General features: G+C 44.2%; 1 long non-coding RNA gene across 1 annotated transcript; it reads right to left on the minus strand.

Moving 5' to 3' along the window:
* Positions 1-11,747: 11,747 nt before the first annotated feature.
* LOC115588976 (uncharacterized) lies at positions 11,748-14,476 on the minus strand. Its single transcript, XR_003985429.1, has 3 exons — positions 14,440-14,476; positions 14,299-14,336; positions 11,748-11,847 (listed from the first exon to the last, which is right to left on the minus strand). It is a non-coding gene; the product is annotated as an uncharacterized LOC115588976 (long non-coding RNA).
* Positions 14,477-19,253: the final 4,777 nt, after the last annotated feature.

The following is a 19,253-nucleotide window of genomic DNA, read 5'->3' on the forward strand; positions in this document are numbered from 1 at the left end:
CATGGCTCACTTTTATGACAATCAAAACAACAATTTGATACACACTCTTATCCTCGGATGTCATAATCAGTCTGGAAGCAGAAACACTAGAATGGTGTCAGGAAAATGATTGCTGATTCAAATATTTAGGCTCAAGGAGCACACACAACAAAGATTCACACAGCTTGGGCACATAACTTGATTGTATCTGATAGCTGAGAGGTGCCATAAAATAACATCAAGAAAATGTTTGACTGAATACCAGCGAGGACGTCAGGCTGAGCTGTTAATTCCTGGTAGTAGTTTGCACTCAAACAAATTTTTTACCAGTGGGAATGTGTGCAGTAGTTCTGGTTGGATGAAATATTGAAAGCATCTTGGGGTAGCTCGGTCTGGGGTGTATTTCAAGCCAAACTGACACTAGTGAATGAGAATATTATTGTAATGTTAAACATATACTATAGGCAGCAGTTTGTCACTGTGATCCTCTCACTCTTTGTGACTACATGTTTGTCCTAGTTCATTTTTATAATAAAAGTGACACTGCTTTGTAGAATATGTAGGCTACAATATAGTACAGTATCGAGAATATTAGATATTAGATATAATATTTAGAGAATATTATAAATCAAAGAGGAAACTTTATGGATCTTTAATCTAAAATGCTGCACGATTTTCACCTCAGTTGTGCTCATCAAAACATTCCAGTAGGAAGACACTTAGAAATGGATAAACACATGATCTTTATTGCTCAAGAAAACAGGTTGGCTGGAATGGTCACTGCTCTCACCATCATGGCATACAAAAGCTCAAAGCATTTTCATATAATAGAGCGTCAGTTCCAGTTGCCTTCTGAGTCTATCTGCTGCGCTCGCTTTCACACCTGTGCTGTAAGTTTCGTTCTTCTGTTTTGAGACGCTGCTGCTGTGTGAGAGGCTTTCACGTGAGATCATCGTGATGATGAGACTCCACCTGCGCGAACCGCGGACTCACTGAAGTTACTGTGAGTGACTACTGTGCACTCGGGTGGCTGTAATTAAAGGCAAGCCCGCTACGCTGACCGGGCCAGGGGCACAGAGGCCACTGTGGCCGTACGATGAGGTTTTTTTCACGCTGCATCAAGGCCAAAGTGCGGGGCAACGGCGGCCATGGCCGCCGTGAAATTCCCACCCTGCATGAAAGAGACAGTGGAGATGCTGGATTTCATTTCAAATGTCCCTTTTTCATATCCATCACAGACTGTAACTTCGCCTCCATAACTCAACATAACAACAATGCAGCTGATCTTGGTTCTGTTTACCAGTCTGGACCAGAATGTTTGAGTATCAAATTTTGAAATGTTGTTGCACTGCAGTGCGACTTCTTCACCATGCTGAGCCTCCACAGTTTGATACTGAGAGACTGAGGCAGAGATCCAGCCTGAAACGAAAGCAGACGACAAAAGAAGGAACGTGAACATTTTCCTTTGGACAAATATTTAAATAAGTGAACAGTAATTAATTCCCAATACTCACTAATGCTGCAGAGACACAAAGCTGCTATCAAAGTGAAGTTCTTCATGGCGCGTGTTGCTGTTACTCTGCAATGTCCGCAACTGAACTGTGCTCCAGTCAGGGTGCTTTTAACGCAAAGAGGTGGGCTGTGTCTTAAGTTCCTTATCCTGTTCATCAAACTGACCTCAAACCTGCTTTCAGGAAGGAAAGTGTTGATACAGAATGTTAAGTTATTCTTCTGAGGGTGTTATTTTCACTATACAATGTAAGATTATATAAGAATATCAAATCTAATCCCATCATACAATGTTAAAATTACAAACAATTTATGTTTGACCAAAGAAATAAAAATGATCTCTGTCATCAGATGGTTCTTAGGTTGTCCTCATGTCTCCTTACGTTTCAGACGATTGTGTAGATGCAATTTTCCCCCTTGTGTTCATGACTGTATCATCATCCGTAAACCAAATAGAGCGTTCTGCACAGGAAAACCTTTTCTTGTCTCATCAGGTGGTACATGCTGGAGGTGGTATTGAAGGTGTCTTTGCCAGGCTGTGTTAAGATTAAGTGATTTTAATTTCAGGATAAATTTATACTTAAAAAGAAGTAGTGGTTATACAGTGTTTAATAGTAGTAGTTGATACTGATTGTTTCCACTAACACGGTATGGCATCAGAATCAGAATCAGAATCAGAAATACTTTAATAATCCCAGGGGGAAATTATTTTTTGTCACACACTCCAGATATACAAACAACATATATTATACAAGCAACATATATTAAGAACAAAATATAAATATATATAATAATATATTTTGTTTCGTTTTCTTCCGCTTTCTCCATGCGGGTCGCGGGTGATGTTACCGCATATACCACCTTTTTCAAGGTGGAGCGGGGGTTACCGGGGCCAAATCCAGTGACTCTATGGGCAAAGGCCAGGGTACTCCCTGGACGAGTCGCCAGCTCATCGCAGGGCCCTTACTGATGGCAGTGACTGCCACAAAGGTGCCAACTGCACATCAGGAGCAATTTGGGGTTCAGTATCTTGCTCAAGGATACTTCGGCATGTAGCTCAGTCCCGTCCCAGGGAGCCAGGGATTTGAACCACTGAGCTACAGCCGCCCCATATAATAATATATAAAAGATCAAATGTACAGTTTAAGTAATGTGCAAAAAGTGCAAACAAAACCAAAAAAAAATAAAGAAAAAAAAAGAATGATTGTCCGTATTTTTGCTTGAGTCAGGTTACAGAAGGGGGGTTTCTGACTCTCTAGGGAGGCGTTATAGGGCTCTATCTTAACGATATGAAACGCAAGTATCAAACGCAAAGCGCAAGTAGCTTTGTGGGCGGATCTCAGGCACTGTTGCTATTATGCCAGCGGGATAAATTACTCTTGCGCCTGACGACACACAGCAGGGGGGGCACAGGCTTTAAGCACCCTGGGAAGAACACCATCAGGGCCTGCAGTTTTGCCGGAGTGGAGTCTTGTCAGCTGTCTTCCCACCAGGTCAGGTGTGAAGAACACTGTAGAGGTGACAGTTGGGGGAGAGGTGAGGTCCTCAGATTGTATAGGACATGATGCAGAGCAGAGGGGTGGAGTGGGTGGGTGTAAATTGAGGTGGTGGGGGGCAGACAAGGGGTCTGTAAAGGCAGGAACACACTGGCCCAACGGTTAGACGTCCGTTGGGTTGGTCTGAAGTAGCTACATTAGTCATAGATGTGGTTTGGGCGTAACGTGCAATAAACCAATCAGAGTGTCATCTCACATTCCCTTGCCCTTGTTCTATGGCGGATTGCTATTATACGTTCCCAACATTCTCGTCAGGGCTGGAAAAGACCAGGAAGTGGCCTTGTAGAGGGATGGGAGAAATCCATCCAAATTAGCTTTGGTTAAACAGCCGTGGGTGGAAATTGCCACAATTGTTTCTAAGGCTGGCACTCCCAGGACATCGTACCGGGCCTCAGGAGCAGTGTGCATGGGCCGAGCAGTGCGCAACGGCCAGCTGATGAGGGAGCAGCGCAAACACGAAGGTGCAGAGAATCCAGACCCACTACACGCCGTGGCAGCATTGTCAGACCGTACCGCACCGTCCGGGATGCGGCAAGGTATTAATGCCCGTCTTTACTGGGTGGCGTTGTTGCTGCAGCCTCTCAGGCGCGTCACCCCAACTCCATCTCCGTCTGACTGACCGCTCCACTAGGAGCACATCGCGCATTGCCACTCCCGGACCCTCACGGCTACGGTGGGCGCGTCGCATATCAGAGGGAAAAAGAATTAGTTCTTCTGTTTAATCTTTCCAACTTTTTTTGTATGGTTTGCAAAAACGGGAACTGCTTCCTTGTAGTCAGAGGTGTATAGGGTGAAGAGGAAATGAGAGACGGGCATCTCGGCAGGCCCCAGTGTTGCTGACCACCCTGTCAGACACACAGTTCTGTAGGCGTACGTACTGTGGTCTGCCCTTCAGGTAATCAACATCCCAGGACACGATGGGGGCCTCAACCTGCATGGCAGCCATCTTCTCACCCAGTAGAGCTGGACGGATGGTGCTGAAAGCACTGGAGAGGTCAAAGAACATTGACTGAGTACTCCACACAGCTGGGGGGCACAGGCTTTAACCCTGTAAGACCCAAATATAGAAAAACAAAAAAAACATTTTTTTTGACCCTTCAGATGTTGTTGTACGAGGCCTCTGATGCTGAAATGAAAGATTTCTTTTTTTTTTAAAATGTTTATGTACGTTTTTAGAGAAATGTTGTAATATTGCAACGTTGGGCTTAGGTGGTGTCATGACTGTAGATTCGTTGTGTTCTTGTGTCTGGTTTTGTCTTGTGGTTTCTTGTATTTGATTTCCGTGTCTTTGTATCTTGTCTTGTGTCTTGTTTTTCCATGCCCTCATGTGTCCTTTAAGTTCTCCTGTGTTTTTTCCTATGTTCCCTCTGGCTCCCTCTGTCTATTGCTTTGTTCCCTTCATGTTCTCATGTGCTTCTCCCCTTCGTTATCTCACCTGTCGGTCCACCTCACCTGTTCCTCGTCTTGTCATCAGTGTCTGTGTATTTAGTCTCTGTGTTCCGTTCACTCCTTGTCTGGTCAATGTATTTGTCAGCTTCTGTCTTTGTCCATGCTCCCGTTCATGTGCCTGCTCCTGTCTGTTCCCCCACAGTATGTGTTTTTGGAGTTTTGCATTTTGCATTTTTGATTTGAACTTTGCCTTTGATTTGTACGTTGTCTTGCTGTTTTTGTTGCTACTTTGCCTTGCTTTCATTTGCCACTTTGTCTCTTGCCCCCATTTTGTCTGCTTCTGTTTTTTGGATCCAGCTTTAAAATAAAGCTCGCCTTTTGTTTCCCCTAGCCTTGCCTCTCGTGTGTAACTGCATTTGGGTCCACCTTCCCCTTTTCCATAGTCTTCCCTTTAACCCCCTGCGTGACAGAATGACCAGACCTAAAATGGACCCAGCAGACTACAGCCTACAGCTTTGTAGGCTAGGGGACAGACTGTTGGAGGTAGTCAGTGGCGAGGCTGACACAGAGAAGAAGCTAAGAGCCATAGCAAATTTTGATGAAGAACTGTTTGATGGAAATCCCATGTGTCGCACTTTTTATAGCGGAGCTGGCTAACCTCAGAAAGGCCTTGGTTTCTTCAGCCACAGCCAAGCTACCAGCCCATGCCTCAGCCCATGCCTCAGCTAAAATGTCCCCTTTTTGTGGAACCCGGCTGGCCTACAAGGCCCTACCGAGAAAGCGACGAGCCCGTCCATGTCCTGGCTCCCTGAAGTCAGGCTCTGGGGCCCCAGCCCAAACTCATGCCTCAGCTCCGGCGTCAGACCATGCCTCAGCTCCGGCCACAGACCACGCCTCAGCTCCGGCCACAGACCACGCCTCGGCCACAGCACAGCTACCAGCCCATGCCTCAGCTCGATTCCCAGCTCCTATGTTGGCTGCCCAGCCGATGCCAGCTGGGTCATCTCCTTTGACGGCGGTCGACACCTGCCAGTGGCCCTCAGTCGGCGGCCCAGTCGACACCTGCCAGTGGCCCTCAGTCGACGGCCCTAACGGCGCCTGTTCCTGCTCCTCGGTCGGAGGCCCGGCCGAGGCCCACGCCAAGTCCAGCCCCAGCTCCTCGGTCGGAGGACCGGCCGAGGCCTGTCCCTGCTCCTCGGTCGGAGGACCGGCCGAGGCCCACGCCAAGTCCTGTGCCTGTTCCTCAGTCGGAGGACCGGCCGAGGCCCACGCCAAGTCCTGTGCCTGCTCCTCAGTCGGAGGCGGTTAATTTTGAACGGGAGAGCTAGGGGCACGACACGCTAGCATCAAAATCGCTATTTTTTTATTTTTAGAACACTAAAAAGGCTCTACGAGCAAAGTTTCATGTTGTGTAGAGCCTTTGTAGTGTTCTAAAAAATAAAAAATAACAATTTTGATGCTAGCGTGTCGTGCCCCTAGCTCTCCGGTTCAAAATAAACGTGCCCAAAACCGAAACTACGGTAAATCTTAAAAGTGCCTTTTTCGTTGCAATTATGCTTTTACACGAAGGTTTGACTCATATTCAATCCCAAATAAAGCCTTGGTTGCTTTTTGGCGAGAGTTTCGCTTTAAGGAGGAGTAGGGGGAGGCAAAGTAGCAGTTGTTGTTGGGCAGCCAGCAGCAGAGACTTGTGGGAGAGCTATTGAAACCTATTCAAACCTATTGAAAAAGAGGTTCAGTTCATTGGCCTGGTTTACACGGCCCTCCAACCCCATGCTACCAGTCTTCTGGAACCCGGTGATGGTTCTCATGCCACTCCACACATCCCTCATGTTGTTTTGCTTAAGTTTATTCTCCATCTTTCTCCTGTAATTGTCTTTAGCCTCCCTGATGTTAAGTTTGAGTACCCCCTGCACTCTCCTCACCTCATCACGGTTGCCCTCTCTGAACGCTCTTCTCGTTTCATTAAGGATGGCCTTAATGTCCTTAGTGATCCAAGGTTTATTATTAGCGTAACAGGTAACAGCCCGAGCAGGGACATCGCAGTCCACACAGAAGTTAATGTAGTCTGTGATGCACTCTGTGAGCCCATCAATGTCCTCCCCTAGAGGCTCACAGAGTGCAGGCCAGTCAGTTACATCAAAGCAGCCCTGCAGTGCCTCATGAGCCTCCACCGACCACCTCCTCACAGTCCTTTTGGTTGTAGGCTTCCTCTTCACCAGAGGTACATAACAGGGTTTGAGGTGAACTAAGTTGTGATCTGACCTGCCCAGAGGGGGGAGAGAAGAGATGTATGCATCCTTAATGTTAGCATACATAAGGTCCAGGGTCCTCTCCTCTCTGGTAGGCCAGCTCTCGTATCGTTTATAGTTTATTGTTTATTGTTTATGCTTTACTGTAAAGATTCTTGTTTCAACACTTTTATACAAGCCATATTGACAGCAGAGGAGTGGTTTGCTTCCCTTGCAGCGTCAAAATATGACAGTTCCTTCAACCATAGATGGAAATGATGCTGGAATGTGCAACATTTTTCGAGGGTGAGGCCGACACATCTAAAAACAGAGCCAACATGCTTAAGTGTCAGTGTGAAATTGTGCAGCTTTTATCGCCTGTGGTTTTAATGCTGAGAAGTGAAGGCCAATCTAACTGTTTTGGACCACAGTGGAAAATAACAGGGGGAGGGGACACAAGACTTGTTGCAGGCCCACATGTGCACGCAAACAACAGCCAGAGCTGAAGTCCAGCCCTTTAAAAAAAAAAAAGTTTACATTCACTCTGTCAACATAGAATAAGGATGACTTAAGAAAGAAAATTAAAGTGAGTGTTTCCAGTCAAATAATAAAAAATACAGGCCTATGGAAACATTTTCAAAATTTGAATTTAAATGATATACAGTACCCCTCCTCCCAGCAGCCTCCCCTATATGGACATACAGCAATCATCCGGGTCTTTAGAGTTCCCTCCTCCATCAAATGTGAAGTGGGTGTTTCTTTAATTCCGATAACCATCAAGGACAAATTTAATGATAAAAATAGACCCTGAGAGCGAGAGAGGAAGAAGCGTGTGAGAATCAAAAACCAAAGACTGTCGAGGAAACATTGAATTCACCTTAATGCTGAATCTTTCTCACAAATGAAATTTTAGACAAAGGGATCTTAATCCCGCTTCTGTAATCTTACTCTTGTTATACCTGATATTTGATGTATTAAAAAACCAAAAAAAAACACTGTTGCTGTTATGTGAGTGATTATTTCCCCTAAACGGCCAGAGTACATTAGCTGTAAATAAGTGGGCCGTGGCGAGGGTGTGTGTTTCTGTGTGTTTTCATCTAGGCCCTTCCCCGAACACAGCGATTGCTGAGGACTCGACTGGTTCTCTCTCTTCTTTCCCTCCTCTCGTCTCTGTAAAATTTGTCACACCCGTGAGGGCGGCTAGAAGTCCAAGTTCTTTAAAATAGATAAACCCTACTGGGGAAATTTGCTGACTCAAAACAGCACAGAGACGCCAGTTCACAGGGAGCAAGTTATATTTTAAAAGAGGATAAATAAAAAACATAAAAAAACAGTGAAAAATGTTAAATAAAACGAGAGGATAAAACAAGATTTAAAGAAAAAAACAGTCCAATGTGTGGCAATAATGTCCCAGGGTCCAATGTGCAAGGTGCCTAAAAGTCCAGTCTGTAGTATGCTGGCTCCGCCTTGAGGCCTGGCATCCACTGCCACGTGCGATGTCTGGTTCTAGCAGGTACAGGAGGGGAAAGAATAGGGAGAACCCAAATAAGCAAAACCCAGTTCTCAAGCAATTCGTCCTCGGGTGTATTTATAGAATGAACTAATCCGATCTACTCAAAGGGGCCAGCTAGTAAAACCAAGTACATACTTTGAATATTAAATTACAATGAAATTATATACACTAAACAAATCATGCAAAAATGAAAGGATAATCATCAAACAAACTTGGGTAAATAATAAGAAAGTCACAAATAAAATATACCAAAATAAAGATGCAAACAACTGGCGGCCTTCCCCTTTTTAGTTTCAGTTCGATAAGTAAACTCTTATGAGGCGATCAGTGGTTCAGTGAGCTGGGCATAGCCAGCGACAGAATATAGAGTGAGTAAGGAGGTAGGTAGCGTGTCTCCCTCTCTGTAGCAGCTGGACTTCTAGGTCTCTTTGCTGCTGCTGCTCCTTCCTGGTGAGGTCGAGCTACTGGGATTCTTCTCGTTTGCTGGGGTTCAGTCGATCCAGCCATAGGCTGGTTGGGACCCTGTCGTTCTCTCAGGCCCGTATTGTATACCCCCGTACTCGTCCGCTCCCCGCCGCTCGCTTTTGGCGTCTGTCTTCCCCTTTTCTTACACCCGCACACCTGGCTCGCATTTCCTCAATTACCTGGCTGGAGGTGGGTTGGACTCGCCATGCCATTCAGCATCCCTCTGTGACACATGTACACATGCACACACACGCACACACACGCGCACACACACACACACACACACACACACACACACACTACATCCTGTGACATTAGTTTTTCCTCCAGCTCCATTCAGCAGACAACATGGAGGATAGCTGCTACAGTCAGGTTGATAAACAGTAGCAAAGGATAAATCCGTTCTTTATTCATGAAAGTTCAAAAGTAATCTCTGAGCTCTCCTCCTGTCGGTAAACAGCTCTGGATCAGAGCAGAATCTGTTGATTAAAAGTTGTTGAAGACTGAAATAAAGTTCATAAGTAGTGGCGTCACTCTTGGTTGTCTTTGAGAACAGCAGGTTGTGTGATGTTTGTGGCTGAAGTCTTCCTGTGGTCAGGACTTTATTTTTCACTCAGACAGACAATGATCGTCACCACAGAGAATCGGCTTATTCCATTGCTATTTATTTCCATTCGGTATAAATACACAGACTGACATTCTTTATTCAACACAATATAGGTCACTTTAAGTGTTTACTTGTATACCTTGCTGCAAAGCTTTGACCTGAGAGGCCTCCTGACTTACTGACACCACACTGTGCTGTCTCTTCCTGTGAAGTCATGTGTCTCTCTGTCACTGCTCCATCCATTTGACTCTCCCTATGAGTGGGTGTGACAGTCATCAGTGTCCTTTGTGTGACATAGACTTTGGCCAATAAAGTAAAATAAGCAAATGTGCAGATTAATAGGTCTCGACTTGTGCATGGTCAAGGCAGCTCGCTCGAGCATGCGCCTGAACAGGTGAAGATAGCATCTTGTGTGGATGGTGGTTTTAGAGGTGATGATTGTTGTGCACTCTCAGAAGTTAAGCTCTTTTCTTCTGTTTTACCGCTCTCTCTGTGAGAACACTCACACATTCCATTTGCACTGCTGGGACGTTAGGATGTGTGCTACAGCATGGGAAGTCTGTCAGTAACACATCCATCAAATGTGGCATCAAAACAAACTATGTTAACAGTTGTATTTTTGTTGTCTGTGTTTTGAGGCCACAATGTGAAAGAAACGCCTACAGAGAAAATAGAACTAACACCTTCCTGTGGTTGAGACTGCTCTTTCAGCTGATACTGTACATACACGACTGTGTTCTGGCCTACACATAGTATTGACTTTACAAAGGACAGATTCTGTGGTTTTATTCATATTGAGGGCAAAGATAAGGAGAAGAAATACATCTTTGTGTACATCCACACTTGTGTGTCACGTCTTAGTTCCTGGCTAGCTAACTGTTGGTATTATTGGGAGTGTGTGTGTAGCTCAGAGAATCACAGTGACAGTAGTGCTGTATGTGTTTCCACCATGGGTACAGTGTGCATTCTTGCTGCATGTGAAAATGTCTGATTTGTATTCTTGTTGAGTAAGGAGGTGAAGTGTGACTGGGCCTGTGCTCATCTGAAAAATGATCAGATCAGTTGAAAGCAGCTTATATGGCCATAGTGATGATTACTGTAGCAAGGGAGAAGGTCAGGTATCATGGTATTAAGAGCATACTGCATGCTGTAGGGTGGAGAACGAGGTGGATGAATGGGTAAAGCAAACACAGGACCCAGGAGATCACTGATGGTGTCCTGTGTCAAATCAAAACTCAACGGTGAGATATTTGACCTAAAACAAGATAATTCTGACCTAAAACTGTGGGGTGATGTGTTGTCCATCAGACATGCTTGTTGGATGGTCCCCTCGAAGACTCTCTGACATCAGATGAAGGGAACTGTGTCCAACTTTTTTCTCTCTTTCTTAAACCGCAGATCTGACATTCACAACCAGTTCACACCTTGATGGTTCAGCTGTCTGTAGGTGAGAAAGGAGTCTGAGTTTGAACTTCTGTCTCTTTTCTTTGTTCACACATCTATTTCTGTCAATTGTGTGAACAACTGCTACAACACTACACATGCCTTGTAGGAGAGACTGCCTGACAATGAACTCTAAAATACCCATGTTGAACCAACATTGCAATTCCCCTCATGTTAACAGCCGGCAACCGTGGAGCTGTTGGAAAACACTTCAGATGGATCTTTGCTGAATCACAGATATTAATGTAACCAGTAGTGTAAGTCATTTCCTTGTATTGGTCAGTAGTTACAAGTAATATGTTTATTGCTTTAAATGCATAATCATTGAGACGATTTTTTTTTTATATATGCAGGTGAGTTTACCGAGTACATATCACTAATTATGTTAGTAGCTGCGATTCAGAGTGGATGGTTTCATATTAGGCTGTAAAGGTGTCACTCTGACTAGTCAACTTTTCATTAGTTTGATAGATGGGTGTCACTTTGCCAGAAGTGTGAAGATACAGATGTGATCCCTGATTCAAACTGTAAACACAGTGCATGATGCAACAGAGCGCATTTAGGTGTCATAAATATTCACAACCATGATGATGACCTGTCATTTAAAAGTAGATTTTATGTTTCAATTCAAGCATTTCACAGTTGAAATGTCTCCGCATTAATGTTTTTCAAAAACAGTTACTGCTTTATTTCAGACATCATTCCCACAACACATTGATCCAACAGATCTCATGGTTTTCCCCTCAGTTGTGCTCAGACCACACTGCGCTGCCTCTTCTTGTCAAACAAATAAGCTGAACCTCACTCACTCCTCTGTTGCTGTAGACCTCTGTCTACCAATGGTCGATCTAGACAGTTAGAAGGTCAGACAAAAACAGGAAGTCATGATAGTAAAAGCACTTGAAAAGTCAGCTATTTAGTCATTTGAACTTTTTGCAATAATAAAATGTTAACTCCTCCCACCCAAGAAAGAACACAACAGCAGATTTAACATGATAAAAAGCATCAGTTCAACTGTGAACCCCTCTGTGTCTGTCTGCTGGCAGAATAAATGACTCGAGTCTCCACTTCTCTCTCTGATGCAGGCCTCCTGCTTCTTACTGGTGTTGGGTAAAAACTCAGGGCTGCATCCTCCAGCTGATCAGAGAGCAGATTCTGTAGACAGTACATAGTTACACTTATCACACAGAATACTTTAAAGAGGCTTGGTGTTTTGGTGGAAGCTGGTTGTTAATGGTGCAAACACCAATTTCTAAACTAACGTCAGCTGCTGTTGCTCTCTTTTAACTTGGGGTAGAGGGGAACTGAGACGAGGCACTTGTGAACATGAATAAAGACACATCGTTTGGACTGGCAGAAAATAAACCTAAGTCCTTCAGACATAAATCCACAGTCCAGAAGCATTAAACAACTTAAACACATCATCAACACGCTTGTATAGGCAACCAAGAGAGACTGGGAAGGTCCTATTTTTAAATCATGCTAAAATCTGCTCACACGTGACAAATGAAAAGTGACTAATAATAATGTAAATTGCTACAAATTGTTACTCAAAGCTCCTTTAAAGGATTGTGAAAAATACATTTACTGAGCAGGACATCTTATATGCCAAAATAGATAGATAGAATTACTTTAATGATCCCAGACTGGGAAATTATTTAAAAAATAAACTTGTTAGTGCTCTCAAGTAGGGGTGAAAAGGTATACCGTATTTTAGTATACCACGGTGGTCTAAAGCCACGGTGGTGACACCGTGAGATTTCCAAGCTCACGGTGACAGTAATTAATTAATTATTTTAATATTATGCGGCGCAGCAGGCGCAACTCCACTTACACGAGTAGGGAATTCACAAATAAAACATTTCACTTCACGTTCACATTAAGATCAGTGGTGGTCAGTCGTCACTCAGTCACATTATAATCTAATTTTACAGCTGCAGCAGTAGATTGAAAAAGCGTTTCCTACCTGTGTGCTGCTCAAATGTAGGCCTATATTCCATTTAGATAAGTGCAGGCTTTTTGGCTACCCAAAACAACCGGATGGATCCATAAAGGACGACGGAGAGCCGACTTGCAAACTATGCAACAGGAAAGTAGTCACAAGATCGGCGAATACATCTAACATGATGTCCCATCTCCACGAGTGACATAAAAAGAATATGAACAGCTTAAGTCCAAGCAGGTAAGATGAATCATTATAAATCCCACTGTAGCCGGTCTACGATGTTTCATTCAAAGAGCATGGTTATTGTTGTTGTACATCGCTTTCATTCTCCGTGGAACGGCATGGTCTTGTTGTCTACAGAATATGCAGATCTACAAGGCATCACTACGTCGCTTTGCAGCGCTTTGCAACGCTTTGCAGCGCTTTGCAACGCTTTGCAGTGCTTTGCAACACTTTGTTCACTTGTAGATTAGTTGTTTGTTTGGCGCATGGCAGTGACGTCATGCCAAAGAGAAAAAAAAGACGAAAATAATTTTAAAATAAATAATAATAATTTAAAAAAATAAAATACCGTCACCGTGAAATACTGCGGTATACTGTACTAACACCGTCACCGTACCGCACTGTAATATCCCATACCGTTACACCCCTACTCTCAAGTGGGACTCAAGCATAATTTCTGAACTAATCAACCCATATATAGGCCTCATAGATGCAAATATATCCATCCATCCATCCATTTTCGTCCGCTTATCCGGGGCCGGGTCGCGGGGGCAGCTGCCTGAGCAGGGACACCCAGACTTCCCTCTCCCTGGACACTGCCTCCAGCTCTTCCGGGAGGATCCCAAGGAATTCCCAGGCCAGCTAAGCGACATAGTCCAACCAGCGTGTCCTGGGTCTTCCTCGGGGTCTCCTCCCGGCGGGACATGCCAGGAACACCTCCCGAGGGAGGCGTCCCGGGGGCATCCAAAACAGAGTCCGAGCCACCTCAGATGGCTCCTCTCGATGTGGAGGAGCAGCGGCACTACTCCAAACTCCTCCCGGGTGACAGAGCTCTTCACCTTATCTCTAAGGGAGCGCCCTGCCACCCTGCGGAAGAAACTCATTTCGGCCGCTTGTATCTGGGATCTTATTCTTTCGGTCATGACCCAAAGTTCATGGCCATAGGTGAGGGTCGGAACGTAGATTGACTGGTAAATTCACCTCGACAGACCGATACAACGACCGCATTACTGCGGCTGCTGCACCGATCCGCCTGTCAATCTCACGCTCCATCTTTCCCTCACTCGTGAACAAGACCCCAAGATACTTAAACTCCTCCACTTGAGGCAGGAACTCTCCCCCAACCTGGAGGGAGCAAGCCACCTTTTCCGGTAGAGAACCATGGCCTCGGATTTGGAGGTGCTGATTCTCATCCCAGCCGCTTCACACTCGGCTGCAAACCGCCCCAGGACATGCTGGAGGCCAGTAAGACCACATCATCCGCGAAAAGCAGAGATGAGATTCAGTGGCTCCAGTGGCAAATATATACAGTAGCCTTTATACAAATACACTAATTTGTCATGGAAAGCCAATGTGAACTGATACAATACAGTTCAGGCTGTTTTTCAGTTTGGCTCGATCAAACAACTTGTTAAAGAAATTATTAAAATCGTGTTCACCTCTCCTCTTCTCTCTGGATTCTGGTCTTCCTTAACAGCTATGTGACACAAAGAAAACATCTGGTCAGTTTTCCAGCATATTGACAAAAGGTAAAAGCATTTCTGCTGGCAACAAGACGGAGACAATAACTGAAGAAGTACCTGTTTGAAGTTTCCTGTTTTCAACAACCAGACCAAAGATGACCAGCACAAGGACAACAGTCAGAGCACCCAGGATCACACTTGTCTTTATTGCTAATCTGTCACACTCTCCTACAAGAAAGTTAATATAGGCTCAGCATTACTAACTGAATCTAGCTCAACTATTTTACCTAGAACTAACTGACAACTTGGACAATGAAAGAAATCGTTAAGAGAATCTTACTTTTACCTGTCCTGTCACCATCATGTGGCTCATCGCAGCCTTTTGATAAAATAAAAATAACATTCGTCTTGATTTAGTTTTGACAGATTTACACCAGAAGGATTAAAAAAAAGACTTTCTTGCATACAGGATGTTGTTTTCATACAATACATACAATTATTGTTCAATAAAAGCAGAAAAGAGCAAACTGAACAGAGATAACTGAAAGAGAAAAATACAGTAATCTTACCATTAACTTTTAAATGTATGGGAGTCAAAATTGGAGTGCCGCTTATGAAAAATCCACAGTAATACAGTCCAGAGTCAGATGAATCCACTTTTTTGATGTTGAGAAAGACAGTGGAGATGTTGGATTTCATTTCAAATTTCCCTTTTTCATATTGATCACAGACTTTTACTTCATCTCCATACGTAAACATAACAACAACACAGTTGATCTTGGTTCTGTTGACCAGTCTGGACCAGAATGTTTGAGTATCATACTTTGAAATGTTGTTGCACTGCAGTGTGACTTCTTCACCATGCTGAGCCTCCACAGTTTGATACTGAGAGACTGAGGCAGAGATCCAGCCTGAAACAAAAGCAGATAACAAAAAAAGGAACATGAACATTTTCCTTTGGTTAATTTTTAAATAAGTAAAGAGTAATTTATTCCCAATACTCACTAATGCTGCAGAGACTCAAAGCTGCTATCAAAGTGAAGTTCTTCATGGTGCGTGTTGCTGTTACTCTGTGATGTCCGCAACTGAACTGTGCTCCAGTCAGGGTGCTTTTAATGCAAAGAGGTGGGCTGTGTCTTAAGTTCCTTATCCTGTTCATCAAACTGGCCACAAACCTGCTGTCAGGAAGGAAAGTGTTGATACAGAATGTTATTCTTCAGATGCTGTTATTTTGAAAAATATTTTTGGCCTTTAAGGGCCCCTGGCCAGGAATTGAACCCAGGGCCCCTGCAATGAGGACAAAGCCTCTATACATGGGACGCCTGCTCTACCCACTGAGCTAAACAGCACCCTGATGGTGTTATTTTTACAATACAATGTGAAATTATATACTGATGTCAAATCTAATCCCATATAATCTCATCATCCAATATTAAAAATGCAAAAAACCAAAAGCAAAAAAAATGATCTCCCTCATCAGCTGGTTCTGAGGTTGTCCTTATGTTTCCTTCCATTTCAGACAGTTCTGTAGAAGCAATTTTCATTAATACCCTTGTAGTCATGACTGTATATTCACCAGTGAACTAAATGAAGCATTCTGCACAGGAAAACCGTTTTCGTCTAATAGGGTGGTACATGCTGGAGGTGGTATTGGAGGTGATTTCGCTAGGCTGATTTAAGATAGTGATTTTAATTTCAGATTAACTGGATGGATTTTAACTGGATTTTAAGAAGTAGTGGTTATACAGTGTTTACTCGTAGTCGTTAATATTGATTGTTTCCTCTAACACAGTTCCAACACTTTTATATATGCCACACTGACAGCAGAGGAGTGGTTTGTATCCCTTGCAGCGTTAAAATTTGAAAGTTCCTTCAACCAAAGACACACTCTCCTTTTGAATGTCCGAGAAAATGCTGGAAAGTCCGACATCTTACAGGGTTGGCGCCGACACATCGAAAAAACAAAGCCATCAACCTTGCAGACTCTACTGGTGGAAGACCAAGCTGCATCCTGATTCGAGTCCAACCTCCTTATTTTTGTCATGCTTTGCAATTTCAGCACCCAGTCTTTAGCCTCTGTATCATCAGCCTCAGGCCTGCCTCCCAGTCTGCTAGCCTCTGTATTGTCTGCCTCAGGCCTGTCTCCCATTTAGATAGCCTCTGTATCATCGCCTCTTGCCTTCCTCTCATCTGGCTAGCCACTGATCCACTAGCCTCTGGCCCTCACCTCAGTTACCTAGCACACTGCCTGTCTCCCCATCTTCAGGCTCCTTGTGGATCTTCTGTTGCTTGGTTTTCTCGGCTACCCTCCAGAGTGGTCCTACTTAAGTGGCTACCCTCCAGTTCAGTCCTGTTCATCTCACAAGCATCCTGGCCACCCTCCAGAGAATTTCCACTCACCTGGCATACCTACTGGTTGTAGTCCAGTTGAGTTCCTTGACAATTTCCTAGGCAACATCCTCCTGCTTTTCAGTTGCATAGCTGCCGACCTGAGGTCTCCTGCTTCTACATCTTTCAGAACAAAGGCCCACCCTACTTAACTTTCTTGCATCCTGAGCAGCTTGAAGTGATGTCCCGACCCAATCCCTTGATGAAGTGGTACTGTCACAATAGCTGCCACAGTCCTGTTGTGTTGATCGTCCCACTCTCGACCATAATCCCATTCCCAGAGGCCTCTGCATGTCCTGATGCCCCCAGACTTTCACACTCCTCCAGTATCCTGACTATCTCATACACCAATATCCGCAAATCTGAGTCTCGTGTTACTTTGTGCTCTGATTTCCATCTTGAATATGAACCTGCCTGCACCCTTTTCCCTTTCCCATTCCTGTTAACCCCACATATTCCTTGTCACCTCTATCTGGACTGGCTATCTTTGCCTGTAAGCTTATATGTCAATTTTTAAAAGTAAAACCACTGACTTGACCTGCTGGCCCTGTCTGCCAGGTTGTCTGCGTTCGTGTCCTTCCAATTGCTGCTTCGCACAAACTCCTTGACTCATACACAAATGTGTCCAGACAAAGCCTGATGGTCTAAGATGGGCAGAGAGTACCATAGAAGGGGAGTGGCTGTTCTATTTCATTTAATATATTCTGTATTGTTTATTTCTATGACAATCAAAACAACAAACTGATACACACTCGTATCCTTTGATGTCTTAATCAGTCAGGAAGCAGAAACTCTAGAGTGGTGTCAGGAAAATGAGTGCTGATTGAAATATTTAGGCCTAAGGAGCACACACTTCTATACACAGAAGTTCACACTCAAAAGAGGAACAAAGATTCACACAGCTTGGGCACATAACTTGACTGTATCTGATAGCTGAGAGGTGCCATAAAATAGCATGAATAGAATGTTTGACTGAACACAAGCGAGGAAGTCAAGCTGAGCTGTTAATTCCTGGTAGTATTTTGCACTCAAACTGGATGATATTATTTCTTACCAGTGGGAATGTGTGCAGTAGTTCTGGCAGGATGAATAGAATAGAATAGAAGAGAATAGAGTAGAATAGAACAGAATATGTCTTTATTGTCATTGTCACAGGTACAACAACATTTTAAAAGTGCTCTCCAGTTGAGGGTGGTTATTGCAGTTGGATAAAAACTGCATTTGAGTCTATTTGTCCTTGTTTTAATTGATCTGTAACGTCTGCCTGAAGGCAACACTTCAAATTGGGAGTGACCGGGATGGTGGGTGTCCTTTATAATGTTCTGGACTTTCTTGAGACAACGGTGTAGTGATATGTGGTAGCAAAAGGTCACCCACAGGTGGCAGTGTAACCTCAAAGGGCCTGTGTGAGACTGAATGTGATGACGGGTAGTGGAAGAAGTGCTGATTTATATGCATAAGAACTTTACAAATGGGAACTGTGTAGTTCTTCCTGTGTTGGGAGAGGGCAGCTGACTATTCTTTGGGCGGTGTTGATGACTCCCTGGAGCGCTTTCCTCTGAGCCACTGTGCAGTATGCCCTTTGTTAGTATGCTCTCAATGGAGGCACCGTAAAAGGACACCAGCAGTCTATGTGTGATGTCATTCCTCCTGAGTATTCTCAGGAAGTAAAGTCTGGGCCTTTTTCAGCAGCTCAGAGGTGTTCACGCTTCAGGATAGGCTGTCCTTGATGTGGACTCCCAGGAAGCAGAAGTCTGCCACCCTCTCCACACAGTCCCTGCTGCTGATCAATGGTGGGATCTCTGTTTTCTTTCTCCTGTAGTCTATGATGAGTTCTTTGGTTTTTGAGGTGTTGAGGAGCAGGTTGCTGGCCCTGCACCATGTTGACAGCTGCTCCTCCTCATCTTTGTATGCAGACTCGTCAGCACACAGCTCTGGGGAGAGCTGGTACTGAGGCTTAGGGCCGTGGATGTGTGGTGGCCCACTCTGACTCTCCGTCTGCCATCAGAGAGGAAGCTATTTAATCAGAAAGGAAGCTATTAAATATTGAAAGCAGCTTGGGATAGCTCGGTCTAGGGATGTATTCCAAGCCAAACCGACACTACTGACTGAGAATATTGTTGGAATATTAAACATATACTACAGGCAGTGGTTTGTCTCTGTGATCCTCTCGCTCGTCCGTGACTACATGTTTGTCCTAGTTAATTTGATGATAAAAGTGACACTGCTTTGTAGAATGTGTAGGCTACAACATAGTACAGCATTGAGTATATTTAGGTTATCATTGAGAGAATATTATAAACGAAAACGAAAAAGGAAACTTGACGGATCTTTAATCTAATAGGCTGCAAAAGTTTCACCTCAGTTGTGCTCAGACCACACTGTGCTGTCTCTTCCTGTCAAACAAGTGATGTGTGCTTCACTCAGTGCTCCACTGTTGCAGACCTTCATCTATCTCTCACTATAAGACAAACTGGGCAGTCATCATCGTCCTTACTACCTCCTCCATCTAAACATACCAGTGGTAGGAAGACACTTACAAA

This window comes from Sparus aurata, chromosome 10, assembly GCF_900880675.1.
Source record: "Sparus aurata chromosome 10, fSpaAur1.1, whole genome shotgun sequence".
NCBI classification, from domain to species: domain Eukaryota; kingdom Metazoa; phylum Chordata; class Actinopteri; order Spariformes; family Sparidae; genus Sparus; species Sparus aurata.